Source organism: Petaurus breviceps, unplaced genomic scaffold (genome assembly GCF_028583685.1).
Source record: "Petaurus breviceps papuanus isolate PSGF00001 unplaced genomic scaffold, PetGlider_PUasm1.0 91133, whole genome shotgun sequence".
Classification (NCBI taxonomy): Eukaryota; Metazoa; Chordata; class Mammalia; order Diprotodontia; family Petauridae; genus Petaurus; species Petaurus breviceps.
In genome coordinates this window covers 81,770,391-81,783,545 of record NW_027187419.1, presented here as the reverse complement: position 1 = coordinate 81,783,545, position 13,155 = coordinate 81,770,391, and the positions used below count along the sequence as shown (strand labels likewise).

General features: G+C 37.2%; 1 protein-coding gene across 8 annotated transcripts in view; it reads right to left on the bottom strand.

Moving 5' to 3' along the window:
* GPD2 (glycerol-3-phosphate dehydrogenase 2) overlaps nt 1-13,155 on the bottom strand; it is a 187,361-nt gene that overhangs the window by 48,410 nt on the left and 125,796 nt on the right. The gene's annotated exons all lie outside the window — the stretch shown is intronic.

The following is a 13,155-nucleotide window of genomic DNA, read 5'->3' as shown; positions in this document are numbered from 1 at the left end:
GACCTTTAATGAAGTTAAATATTGCCTTCTTAGAGACCGATGAACTATCCTGCTGGTAAATCCTGTGGACTTCTCATTTTTTCATTTGTAGCTTCTGAATTTTCCCATCATATTCATCAAACCAGTCCTGATTTTGCAAGTGTTCTAGTCAAGATGAGTAAATGTGGTGCTCTATACAAAATCTCTGAAAAATGCCCACTCCTTTTTTTCTCCATTGTTGCCAACTTTGTATTGGCTCAGTTTTCCTACCAAGTTAGTAAGAAACTATTCATACATGGAGAAGCACTCTAAGTATTCTGGTAGTTGTCTTGCCTTGAGGTTACTGCTTTTATCACATATGAACATTTAACTTGGAGAAGATAAGTTTATGATAGGTCTAGCACCGTGCCCAATATCACCTTCACTCTCACACCCCATCTGTCTTCTGTCTCTTTATATATATAATTTTTTTTAAAGCAATTGGGGTTAAGTAACTTGCTCAAGGTTACACAGCCAGTTATTTCTGGGTGTGGTGCTGAGTGTCTGAGCCCGGGATTCAATCGCCAGGTCATCCCAACACTGGAGCCAAATGCTCTTACTTGCTGAGCCACCTGGCTTCCCCTAAGCAATTGGGGTTAAGTAACTTGCTCAAGGTTACGTGGCCAGGCATCTCTGGGTGGGTGCTAAGTGTCTGAGCCCGGGATTCGATCTCCAGGTCATCCTGACACTGGAGCCGATGCTTTTACTCGCTGTGCTACCTGGCCACCCCCCATCTATCTCTTTATAGTCTTTTAAATGCCCATGTTTGTTCCAAGGTGCACCCATTAAGTTTTATCATATTTAGGTAAAATAGTGATGAGGTCACAAGTCTTCAGCTGGAGCAGTGACCACTGCTGTTGCTGTTTCTGACTCACTTCTTCCCAAGGACTCCCTGTCATGTTTTATAGTCTGTGCCTACGCTGGTGTTAAAGTCACCCAGAATTGCAAACTTGTCCTCTTTCAGCACATTGATGATGAGGGTCTCCAGGTCTTCATAAAATTTTTCTTTGACCTCATCAGAATTCATTATGGGATGAGCATACACACTGATGATACTCCCGTATGGTACTCCTGTAAGTGGCAATCACATTGTCACGAGCCTGTCATTCATTCTTTTTGGGAGGTATATGAGCTTGTTGACTATATTAGTTTTGATTACAAAACTTATGCCAGCTTCACGGCATTCCCCATCACTGTGGTCATTCTAGAAAAATATGTGTCCCACTTTGACTTCAATAAATTGGCCTTCATTTGCCAGTCTTATTTCACTCAGGGATGCTGTCTGAATTCAATACATGCTGAGTTCTCTTACAACAACAGGTGTTCATCTTTCAGGTCTACTAGATTTCTTATTGTCCATAAATGTGTACACATTCCACATACCAATAGTGAGTGGAATCATCTTTGCAAAAGTTTTGTATTTTTTTTTTTGGTTTTTGACCGCAGGTGAGGATCCCCACCTGCCGTAGTAAGCAGACCAGGGTTAGGTTAGGTGAAGCAGATGACTTTTAGGGCACCTTTTCTAGCCCCTTCCTCATGCCAGAGGGTGAGCAGTGTGATTCTTTAAAAAAAAGGCTGCTGAAATAAGCAGGGGCAGGGTAGGGAGGCTGCAGAATTCCATTGCTGCTACAATTCAGTTAAAAAGATGATCCTCTGACCTTGTCCACCTGTGTGCAGGGTTGTGACTACAGTTCCCAGTGTATCCATGCCTGTTCCTTCATCACTTGCCTGTCATCACAGGACTATGAGATAGGTAAAAATAGTAAAATGGTATGAGTGATGTCTTTTGACTCTCACATAAATTGAATTTAAGTGAAGAAGAGTTGCTTGAAATCCTCAGCCTCATTCTCTCTTCTAGAATGATTGGAGCTCAGTGGCAATACAAAAATCAAGATAACCAGTGACAGCCTGGGATTCAGTGAATAACCTTGGTATCTTTAATGTCTAACCAAACTCTAAGCACTCCATAGCACCTACTTCTGACGTCTTCATGGATGTTGGAACAAATTGTTGTCATCTACCCATTCCACTGGGGGAAATCTTCACATGCTTGGGGTAGACACCCCACCCCACAATTCACTGATGGGTTTGAAGCCTTTCAGTTACCCTCAAGTTGGTTTAACCCATCTGCCAAAACAGTTTACCAAGGTGTGGTCAATATGCTTGCTATAGCTTCTTGGAGCCACAGGCAAGAGTTGAATGCCAGGTGGATACCAAAGGTAGATGGGCAGTTCTCACACCAGAGGTACTAGACTTCCCTGAACACCCATACAACCCAGTGGTATAAAATACTCAGGCATAAGAAACAACAGCATGGTATTCTTAGTCCAATAAAAAAAAAAAGAACTGGACTTGTCACGTGGAGTTCTGAGTTCTAGTCCTGGTGTTGCCACTAAAAAAGCTTTGTTACCTTTAATAATTTTTACCTTGGGAGTTCTTGTTATAAAGTGGTTAGTTTCAATTATATATGCAAGGTCCCTGAGAGCTCTAAAATTCTATGGTTTCTAGCTTTTCAATATCTGGCTAACAACATATTACAGGTGTGTATGTAGGGGGGTGGTGTTTCCCTTCTCTCTGGGTCGTCTTGTTTTCTAATTTGAATATATTGAATTGAATAAATTGAATATCTAAAATGATAAAAGACTGGAGAAGGGAAAGGCAAACCACTCCAGTATCTTTGCTAAGAAAACCCCATGGACAGTTGGTCCATGGGGTTATGAAAAAATAAGACATAACAGAATGAATGAACAACAACAAAAATGATAGGGGAGGAGGAGGAAGATAATGAAAATAAAAGGACCCCCTCCCCCCATGAGAAATTAACATGAGTTTAATGAGACCTATAGATTTAGCTCCCAAATCTTATTTTTATATCTTATATATTTCCTTATTAGCAACAGAGTATTTTTTAAAGTAATTGTGTTAACTTTTGGACACTAAGAGAATAAAACAGGTAAGGTCCCACTTAAGCCATCTGTAATTTAGACATCTGGAAGTTGCAATGTATTTTCTTAAGGGGAAAAACAATAACAATGATGTTTTAAACAACGCTTGGGTTAGGAAAATGCGGTTCAAAGTGCCATAAATACATTAAGAAATCATGTCTAAATTATCCTAAACTGAAGCCTTTAGATTAATCTGGATGAGAAACTTTATCACTCTTTAACTATCCATTCTTAAACAATATCCTGTTCTCCACAGTCTGGATCAGTCTAGGACAGCCTAGGATTCCTCCTCCGGTAATGAGGGGGGTGGAGGAGGGTGGGGACAAGAGATCCTGGAGTGATCCACTAAGAATTTTAACCTCTTTCCCCATGCCCTGGAGGTATCAGAGTATGAACCAGGAAAGAGAAGGAAGAAGTCTCAGATTACTTGAGTTAAATGTTAATATCTCTTCTGCTCCCCTTTGACCAGGTAGAAAGTAGTACCCTTAAATTCACTGGTATATAGGGTTGAATGGCTTTAGGAAATGATTCTCTAAGATTGTGTCAAAAATTGAAATGAGTATTCTTCTTTCCAATGAAGCAAATTCTTACCCAAACTCTGGACCCAGGCTCAATTTTGACTCAAATATTCTTTGTTTAATAATCTTATAAACTGTGACTTCAAAATGACTTACATGAGACATCTGTAGGCAACATTTTTCTCTCTCAGTAGATATGCTTAGATTAGAATAATCACTTTTAAAAAACACAGTTTCTGACAGGTATATGACTAAAACAAAGAATATGGTATTTCCTTCAATAATACTATAAAACCTAACTAGAATGTGTAGCAATATTTCTATGAGAAAATATATTCAAAGCTCCAACTTGGAATGCTGTAGTAACATCTTTTCCTAACCTTTTCACTCTTATTTTTCCACCTTATCCTGCTTCCCATCAAGTTATTGAGAACAGGTACTCTTCTCCTAGCCTGAACTGCCACTAGGAAATCAAATTCAGCAGGGTAAAGAGTAGGAGCCTCTTGGGAAAGAGAGGAGGGGAGCAGGGGCTAAAGACTAACAGCAGCCTTCAGGACTGAGGGAAGTGCTCAGAAGAGAGGTGCGCCCTATTCTCCTTTACCTGCTACTGACAGCTGACAGCTAAGAGTAAGAAAGGAGAAATGACTAGGGCAGGGGAGGAAAGGAAAGGTACATATCACATACCTAAATGTTACCTATAGGTCCCCATATATTAAAAGGTTTATATGTAACTCATGTGGAACATCTAGGACCACATGTAATTGTACTGAAGCTATTGCTGTTCTTAAAATTACATCTGAAGAGGTTTCAGATTAGCAAATGCCTAAAAGTGAGGGGAAAAAAACCTGAAAGGTCCTATTGTGACAGTTACTAGCTCAATTCCTAAATGGGAACAGGGGGGAAGAGGGTAAAAATAAGGAGGAAGAAAAGAGGGTTTCCTAAGTCATTTTTAAGTGTCGAACAATATAAACTATTCAGCCACATTTTATATGGTAATTTTTAACAAGAACCAACTTTATATTGCCTGGAAATCTTTCTGATTTGATGAACATTTGCAGAATCAGTAGTTTCTAGTACAAATTATTCTTTACAGGAGAAAAAAAGCACTGTTTTCTCAAGATTTTCTAATGAACTGGGATAATTCTCTTTTACATATCCACATTGTGGTTTTCAGTAAGATGAGCCAGTAAGAATGGAGCATGTAATCATTTTTTATTATTAAATACAAAGGTACAATTAAAATACAAGCACAAGATGTGACCCGCATCAATAATTCAGTGCAGCCTCCCTCTTTACAAAGTCCCTTTCATTACCATAGGCCTTTTGTTCCTTAGATGTTCCTTTTGTTTAAATGAAGTTCTCTATTGAGCTATTTACAATCTGAATAATTAGCAATCAGCATGGATTTCTGCTCTTTTGCCCTACATAAAACATTATGAAGTGCCCCAACATGACATAATTGGGTACATAAGTTTTTCTATACACTCAAGGCTTTTCCTTCTTCAAAACCTTTTTAACCAAACCAATGAAAAACTTTTCTAATTGTTCTATTTTTGAGTTTCTAAAAGGAAAAATCAGGCATGCTCTTAACTGAAACTTAAATAGTAAACAACAAATGATAAAATATATTTCTTTATTCATTAAGAATATTTCTGGAGTAAAGGTCTATCTACCATGTACTTCTTTAATGTAAAGATCTCCACCCTACCCCAGATAAAAGACAATCAGTTCTCACTCCAACACCATTTGCAGAAGCCAAAGACATGTTTTGTACTTAAAAAAAGGGGTTACTGTGAAGAAATTAACTGAAATGAGGTTGAGAAGTCAGTAGCCAAGACAGCATTCTGACAATAACACAGAGGCTCTTTGACTAAGTGGACAAGATTGTAGCCTGAATACCAAGTGTAAGATTGCTTAGTTATGTGTTAAACACACTGCCTAAGTCCTGTATTCTCTTTCACACATTTCCATGAGTTAACAGATAAGTTATTTGGAAATGTCTGCCTTTGAGGGTAAAGACCATCCATTACCAAATGCTGTAATGGGGACAGCCCTGTATCTCAACATGGTCTTAACGTTAGTCACAGAACTGTCCAGTATAATAAGCCTCCAGCTTGTCTGCAGTCTTGACATGCTTCCCTTCACATATACCACAACTCACAGGTACATCAGGGGAAAGAAAAGCCTAAGTGAGGACCACAAGTGACGGGTAAAAACAACGTTTCCTACTTCCCTAGCACACTCATATGCCAACCCCAGTTAGGTCTATAGTGTAGCCTGAAAAATTTTCACTCCTCCCCACATTTAAAGATAATGGGAAAATAACAATGTCTATTCTGAAGTATTATAGAATGTAAATTATAGGAATGTAAATTGTAAACAACAACAAGAAATTTTGCAGCTAAGATACATATATATGTATGTATGTATGTATACTTGAATATGTGCTATTTTGTGAAAGTAATACCTATAGACTTTTCTCATGATATTTAGAAGTGTTTCCCCTGATCACCCCCTGTATGAATCAGTTAGCACATGGACAATTTGGTTTTAAAATTAATGAAAACTCTAGTTTAAAATTAATGAAAACTCTAGTAAATCACAAGACAAGCAGGTAGATGTTCCCATTACAGTCATCCAAAAGGAAACACAGCACCTCAGAAAATCAGTAGACTTAATAAGGAATGAAGCTTTATAATGTTAACTATTAGTGAGCTGACCATATCAACTTGAGAAGTAGTACCTTTGTTTTTATACCAGCCCTCCTCTCCTTTACTAGGAGGATTCAAGTGTAAAAATATTTTTAAATGGAAGTCATCCCCAGTATTATTTGTGTTGGGTGAGTGTGTAAATAACTACCTGCAAGGCTAATGTAGAAAGACAATTGCACTGCATGTTATTAAACTAAGGTTTGAGTCTCCCTCCCCCCACCTCCTCCCTGCAGCAGCTAACCTGCCTTGAGCAAGTCACAGAATTTTTTTGAACCTCAATTTCCCCATCTGCAAAATACAGGGGTAGCACTAGGTAATCTTTAAGGCCTATTTCTGCTCCAACATTCTAAGACTACTGTATGTCATATAATTTCTAAAGAGCAGTGTGAGAAACACTGCTTCCCCCCCCATGCCAAACTTGACTATTAACTATATAATCTAGCAATGTGCCAACAATACCTGGTATAAGTAAACCTATTCTGTTTCATAGAACCATAATTTCAAACATCCTTCTCTCATTTGTGTGTGAGCACGTGCACACAACTTTTTACAAAACCACAGGAATGGTTTAACTTGCCCCAGGGGCCATTCTGAGTGTGAGTTACATAATAAATACATGAACCATTCTCTGTGAGTCCGCTGGGGAATTATAACTGGAAGCTGCCTTTTGAAAAGCTAGATCTGTATCTTATCAGGTTTTTTCCCTTCCCCCATCAGAAGAAAGGCTCACATCTTATCAATTTGTTATCAAATCAATCCAACTTGCCTAACATCCTGTTATCCATATTTCTCTGAAAAACTGATTCACTATAGTGAATCAGTTAAAAGGTAAACCTCACTAGAACTACATGCAGACAGCCCAGATTTCTCTTTATCAACAATATCATCATTTTCCTTTTATTCAAGGGCATGGAACTCAATGGGGGGCAACTCTTATCTCCTCAGCTATCATAATTTCAGTAAAGTTTTATAGGCAACATTTTCATTAGCACAAGAAAAAAAAACCAAATTAAATTCCATGCCAAATATCTAACTCTGTATTCATCCAAACACAGCAAATAATATGCACTGCTAAGTATTTAGTTAGTAAATGGGGGTCTGTGAAAATTAGCTCTGTATTTCACAAGAACACAAATGACAAGTTATTCTATTAGCAAAAAATAATAATATTTCATGGCCACTAAAGAGAGCATAGACACTCCTTAGATCTTTTCTGGTCAACCAGTAAGCTAAATGAAACTAAGATATTTGGGGGCAGGAGGAAAGAAATAGCACCTCCTGAATACCTACTTGCTTTGCAAATAACCTATAATATTACTAGAAGGTAAGTTTCATGAAAACAAGGACTGTTTCATTTTTACCTTTGTATCACTAGTGTCCAGCAGGATGCCTGGCAAATAGCTGAAGTTTAATAAATGTCTGATTGTCGATAGAAAGTAAGTAATATATTCTATGTGGAATATGTTAACCTCAGTCTTCCTTAATCCTTTTTCAAAAATTAGACACAAGGAGGAAATGATAGAACAGCATTTCAAACAAACAAATGGAAATAAAGTAGGTGTCCATCAGTTTGGGAGTAACTAAAAATATAGCGTTACACAAATATAATGAATTATTGCTTTTCTATAAGAAACAATCAATATAAAAACTCAGAGAAACATGAGAAAATTAGTAAATACTGATGCAAAGTGAAGTCTGCAGAACCAGAAAAACAATATACACAAAGACTATATATAACAAAGTAAGAAGAAAGAATGAAAGTGAGACTAAATGCTGAGTAATAATAATGACTATGTTTAGCTCTCAAAAAGAAATGAAAAACATTATAGCAGCTCTTTTTGTGGTGGAAAAGAATTGGAAATTAAGGGGGTGCCCATCAATTGGGGAATGGCTGAACAAGTTGTGGTATATGCATGTTATGGAATACTATTGTGCTATAAGAAACGAGGAGCAGGCAGTCTTCATATTTACCTGGAGAGGCTTAAAAGAACTGATGCTGAGTGAGAAGAGTAGAACCAGGAGAAATTTGTACACAATTACAGACACAACGTATGTGTGATGACCAACTTTGATAGACTGGACTCTTCTCAGCAATGCAGTGATATAAGTCAATCCCAAAAGACTCATGACGGAGAGAAATGTGTACATCCAGAGAAAGAACTAAGTTTATATCCAGGTGGAAGCAAAATACCTGATCTTTTTCGTTCTGTTATTTGGTTTTATGTCCTCTTTACCATTTTTCATTCCAGCTGGTACAATCCATCCTTATAACCTGACTAATGTATAATGTGAAAGTATTTACAGATCCTATACTTGACTATAAGCCACCATGGGGGGGAGGGGAAGGGAGGGAGGGGGACAAAATGTGAAATTCAAGGAATTGTGGAATTGAATCCTGTAAACTAAAAGGAAACAAACAAATTAATAAAAAAAAAATTAAAAAAAGAAATGAAAAACATACCACTCTCCTTTCTTTGCAACCATAGGGAACTAATAGTCGGTGCATATTGGTTAACTTGGTTAACATGTTGGTTAATTTTTCTTAACTACTTTTCCCCCTTCTTTTTTTCATTTTCATTTGCAAGGGATGGCTCAATGGCTTAGGGAGATGAGCAATACATTTGAAAATGAAATAATATAACAATAAAAGATACCCAAAAAATGAAGAATTCTTTAAAAAGTAAATGCTAGTCAACCTAGTAAGTCAACTTTACTGACAATGATAGCTTTCAGCAGAAATACACAGCGGTGTCCAGTAGAGGAAATGAAACTTTAGAGCTGAATCAATTTTTTTTTTTGCATATAAAAACATTATTCTGAGAAGGGGTCCATAGGCTTCACCCAACTGCTAAAGGGGTCTATAACACACCTAAAAAAGGTTAAGTCAGAACTTCTGGCAAACAGTGATTCTCAGGTGACACCACAGGCTGGCAACCTAAAAAACTCTGTCCTTTTCCTGACCATTGCAGTTTGCTCAGGTTACACTGTGGGGAAACCTGACCCCTAGGGAAGCAGGTTCCCCATTCTCACATTCATTGGCTCATTGCCCCCATCTCAACTACTCCAAGGAAAATTATTTATTTGGGCCTTAGTCTAAGATTTCCCCCCAAAGGGGACAAGTTAAAAGTGGTTGTTGTTTTTTCAGTTACGTCCAACTCTTCATGATCCCACTTGGGGTTTTCTTAGCAGAAATACTAGAGTGGTTTGCCATTTCCCTCTCCAGCTCATTTTACAGATGAGGTTACTGAAGCAAATGGGGTTAAGTGACTTGCCCAGGGTCACACAGTTATTAAGTGTCTAAGGCCAAATTTGAACTAAAAAAAGATGAATCTTCCTGATTCCTGCCAATCATTCTATCTGCTGCACCACCTAGCTTCTCCCTCTCCCCCCAAAAGTCATACTTGATATATATCAGGTACAGGTCATTCATTCTCAAACACAGCAATGTCACACATAAAAGAATCACAGTGTGCATTAACAAAACAATTTAAACATAGATTCAGTATTTTACTTTATTATTACTAGTACAGTCAACTGGGATGGTAATATTCAAGCCTTGTTGGAACTGTTGGACAGGTTCTGCAAGCCTATTAAGTGAATTGCAATTACATTATGCTGGCACCAAACTGTCAAACTTGGTCTTTTGGGTGGCCTCTCTCTGATACCACCTCTTCACTTGACACCAGTCCACTCCTGCCTTTGCTTTAGGTGCTCTCCTCAGCAGTTCAGATTCTAGGTAAGGGGATGGACCCAGCTGCTGCTGCTGCTGCTGCTATAGCTGCTGCTACAATCTCTCAAGCCTTTTGCTATTTCACAGGGACAATTCTAAAGAACACAAACATACAAGAGAGGCAAAGGCAGCTGGGGTCCTGATAAAAACTAAATGAAGTGAGTCCACCATTCACATTTGGGAGCAGTAGCCCCTGCCATCATTATGTCAAACCTTCTTCACCTCTCCCTAAAATCACATTTTATCACTTAAAGAGCTGTACCCAAAAGGGTCACCTGACCAAATCTCCTCTTCTACCAGGAATATAGAACTTTGCCTTACCAACTGGCTTAGCAACCAAACCTGGGACACTCAAAGACTTCTATGTGACCTAAGGTCAACTCTCCAGAGTTTGAATCAGATGCAGGCAGAGATTATTCATGCATACTTTGTGGTGCTGGGTAATAGGAAGTGGGGAAGGGGACAGCAATAAAACAAGACTTACTGCTATCCACAAGCAAGGACTAGGACTGTAGCCCTACTTCCTACAGCAATTTTACCTAATAGGAGAAATTGGACCACTGTATCGATTTAGGCTAGATTATCCAATGATTACAATCAAAATTGTAAAAACAGATAAGCAGATACTTAACAGTCTTAAACTGCATATTTTTATGTCTCCATAAAGTGATCCACAAAAACAATGAAATTAGAGATTTCAATTCTTACATTTCTTGCCCAAAGTCAAGATGCTGAAGCATTTGCAATTTCATATCCAAATGTGCCCTTTGGGAAAATATTCCTTAAACACAAGCCCAAAAGCAAAAAGAAGAACAAGAACTTTAGAAAAAAAATTATTACCTAACTTCCAGATGAAATCAAAAAGTTGCTCATGTATTGGCTTCAAAAAGAAAAACAAAGCTGTGAATTCGCTAGAATATTCATCCCTTTTCAACTTAAAACTCACAGGGTACAAATAGATGAATCCAGCAAGTCAGACAGCAAAGCCAATTTAATCTGTGGCTCCCCTGAGGTAAATGTAGTTCACAGTGTTGCCCCCACCCCAACCCTCAGCCATAATCCCTGGTTCCTGGAGGTAAAAAAGCACTGAAGTGAGGAAAATTCTGCAGCAGGATATAATGATCCAAAATGACAGGGACAATAATGACAATGAATTTCATGTCTCCCAGTCATGAGCTGGGGATGCTTGACTAGGCTGACTTATACAATTAAATTGTTACAGGTACAGCAGGAGATGCAGTTTATTCACATGCTTTGGGGGCCAATGCCGCCAGCAAATGGAGTGCTGTAGAATTCAGTCTCTTTTTTGTTATAAGCAAACTGTTTCTCCTGTAGGTATGTTTGCTTCTCTATGATTACCCTTTTGATAGAAAATTTGAATAAGAATATAAATCATTTTAAAATATTAATTGTTCATTTTTTTAAAGACTTTTGATGACTAAATTACCTGATGATTCAAAAGACCTGAACTCTCTTCCTAACCCTTCCACAAGGAATACCTAAAGATGTCAAGTTTAAAACGTCTTTACACCATTCGTGACACATACATGCAGCACACATCATGGGCTTTTTTCAGAGCAATGGAAATGCAAAAATCTAAATATAATCATAACGTATGTTCACAAGCAAAATAACTATATCATAAGTCCAGAAAGCAAGCTACCAGCAACTCGCTTAGCAGCTTGGACTCCAAAAGAAGCTTTGTTTGTTTTTTTGTTGGTTTTTTTAAAATATTTTTTGTATCTTTTCCCCTTTATTTTCTTCACTGGTATCATTTGATAATACCATACAAGTAGGATTGCTTATGCACCAAGTAAGCCATCTTGGGTTAGGTAACCTATTACAGACCTCATTAAAGCACAATAACTGATTCTTTAAACAAAGCTGGCTACTTTCCTCCCTGTCTAATCCCTGAATCTCCTTTCAGCTTTCCACATCTTAAAGTTAAATGCTAGCAATGAGGTGGTTGGCTACAAGCACAATTTTTCCTTTTGACTGAAAAATTTCAGGTTTTTCTTTTCTTTTTTTAAACAAGAACTAAGGTTGCAATACAATTTAGTAATAGGATACACTGAGTAATTCTTGAATTCAAACCCTTTCAGTTGAAATTTTGGCAATTTTAAGTATGTATTCATAATGGACATCCATGTGAAGATACATTTTCTATGGCTTTAGAACCATTCTGTGATATTCTATTAAATCTAATAGGATGGAGAGCAAATGGGACTTTGAGGTATATACAAACATGAGGGAAAACAAAGCAGTTTCACAGTTAGTCAAGTTACTAGTTTTCTATTGTTAAAAATAAATGAATAAAATAAAATAACAGTTCCTGAACATTTTATTTGAGGTGATTTCAAGAACACTACAATATATGGGGAGGCACCATCCAGTCTTTAAGTCACTAAAATTTTTAAGAATCCATTATACTGAAATATGTTAATATTCCAATACAGCAACAATAACAACAAAAAATGGGAAAGAAAAACAATACCTTGCCTTCCTAGATATTCATAATAGTTCATAATATTTCATGAAAATGTTCACTTTTAAATTCAAACCTCAAAGACATTTTTTTTAAATGAAAGTTTTAGCAGAAAAGAATGCATTTAACACAGAGAAATACCACTCTACCCAGATAAGAACACATATTTGGGGATCTAAGATTTAAAATGTCATTAAAACATATTTTTCTAAAAATACTCAGCTTTTTTTAGTATAAGTCTAAAAACAATATTAAATTAAAACCTTTATTTTTGTTTTACTAACTCTTTCTATCTCTACATAACACCATACAAATAATTTAGATGAACAATAATTATGCTTTTAAAGTTGCCCAAGTACCTCATTTTGACTTGAGCCTCGCCATCGTGTAATTTTCCTTGAGCAACATAAACAAAAGTGACATATTACTGCTCAGATAGCAGCCACACTTCCCCCCTTCCCCGCCAAAAAAAAAATGTTGCCGTTTTGCTATTCAGAATATCCAGATACCAACTCAAACCAAATGAAGTCTGACATATACCCCTAAGAAACAAACTTATAAACTGTGGCTTCAAAGGAAACCTTGAATAAATAGGACACATTGTGTACACCCAGGCTAACGTCCAACATATGCTTTAGTTTCCTGATGCTAAGATAGAACAAAAATAGCCCCTGGTAAAGCTTGAGATTTTTGATTACTTGTACTTAGAACATTTATGATGTACAATGCCTTATTCCCCAATAATTAG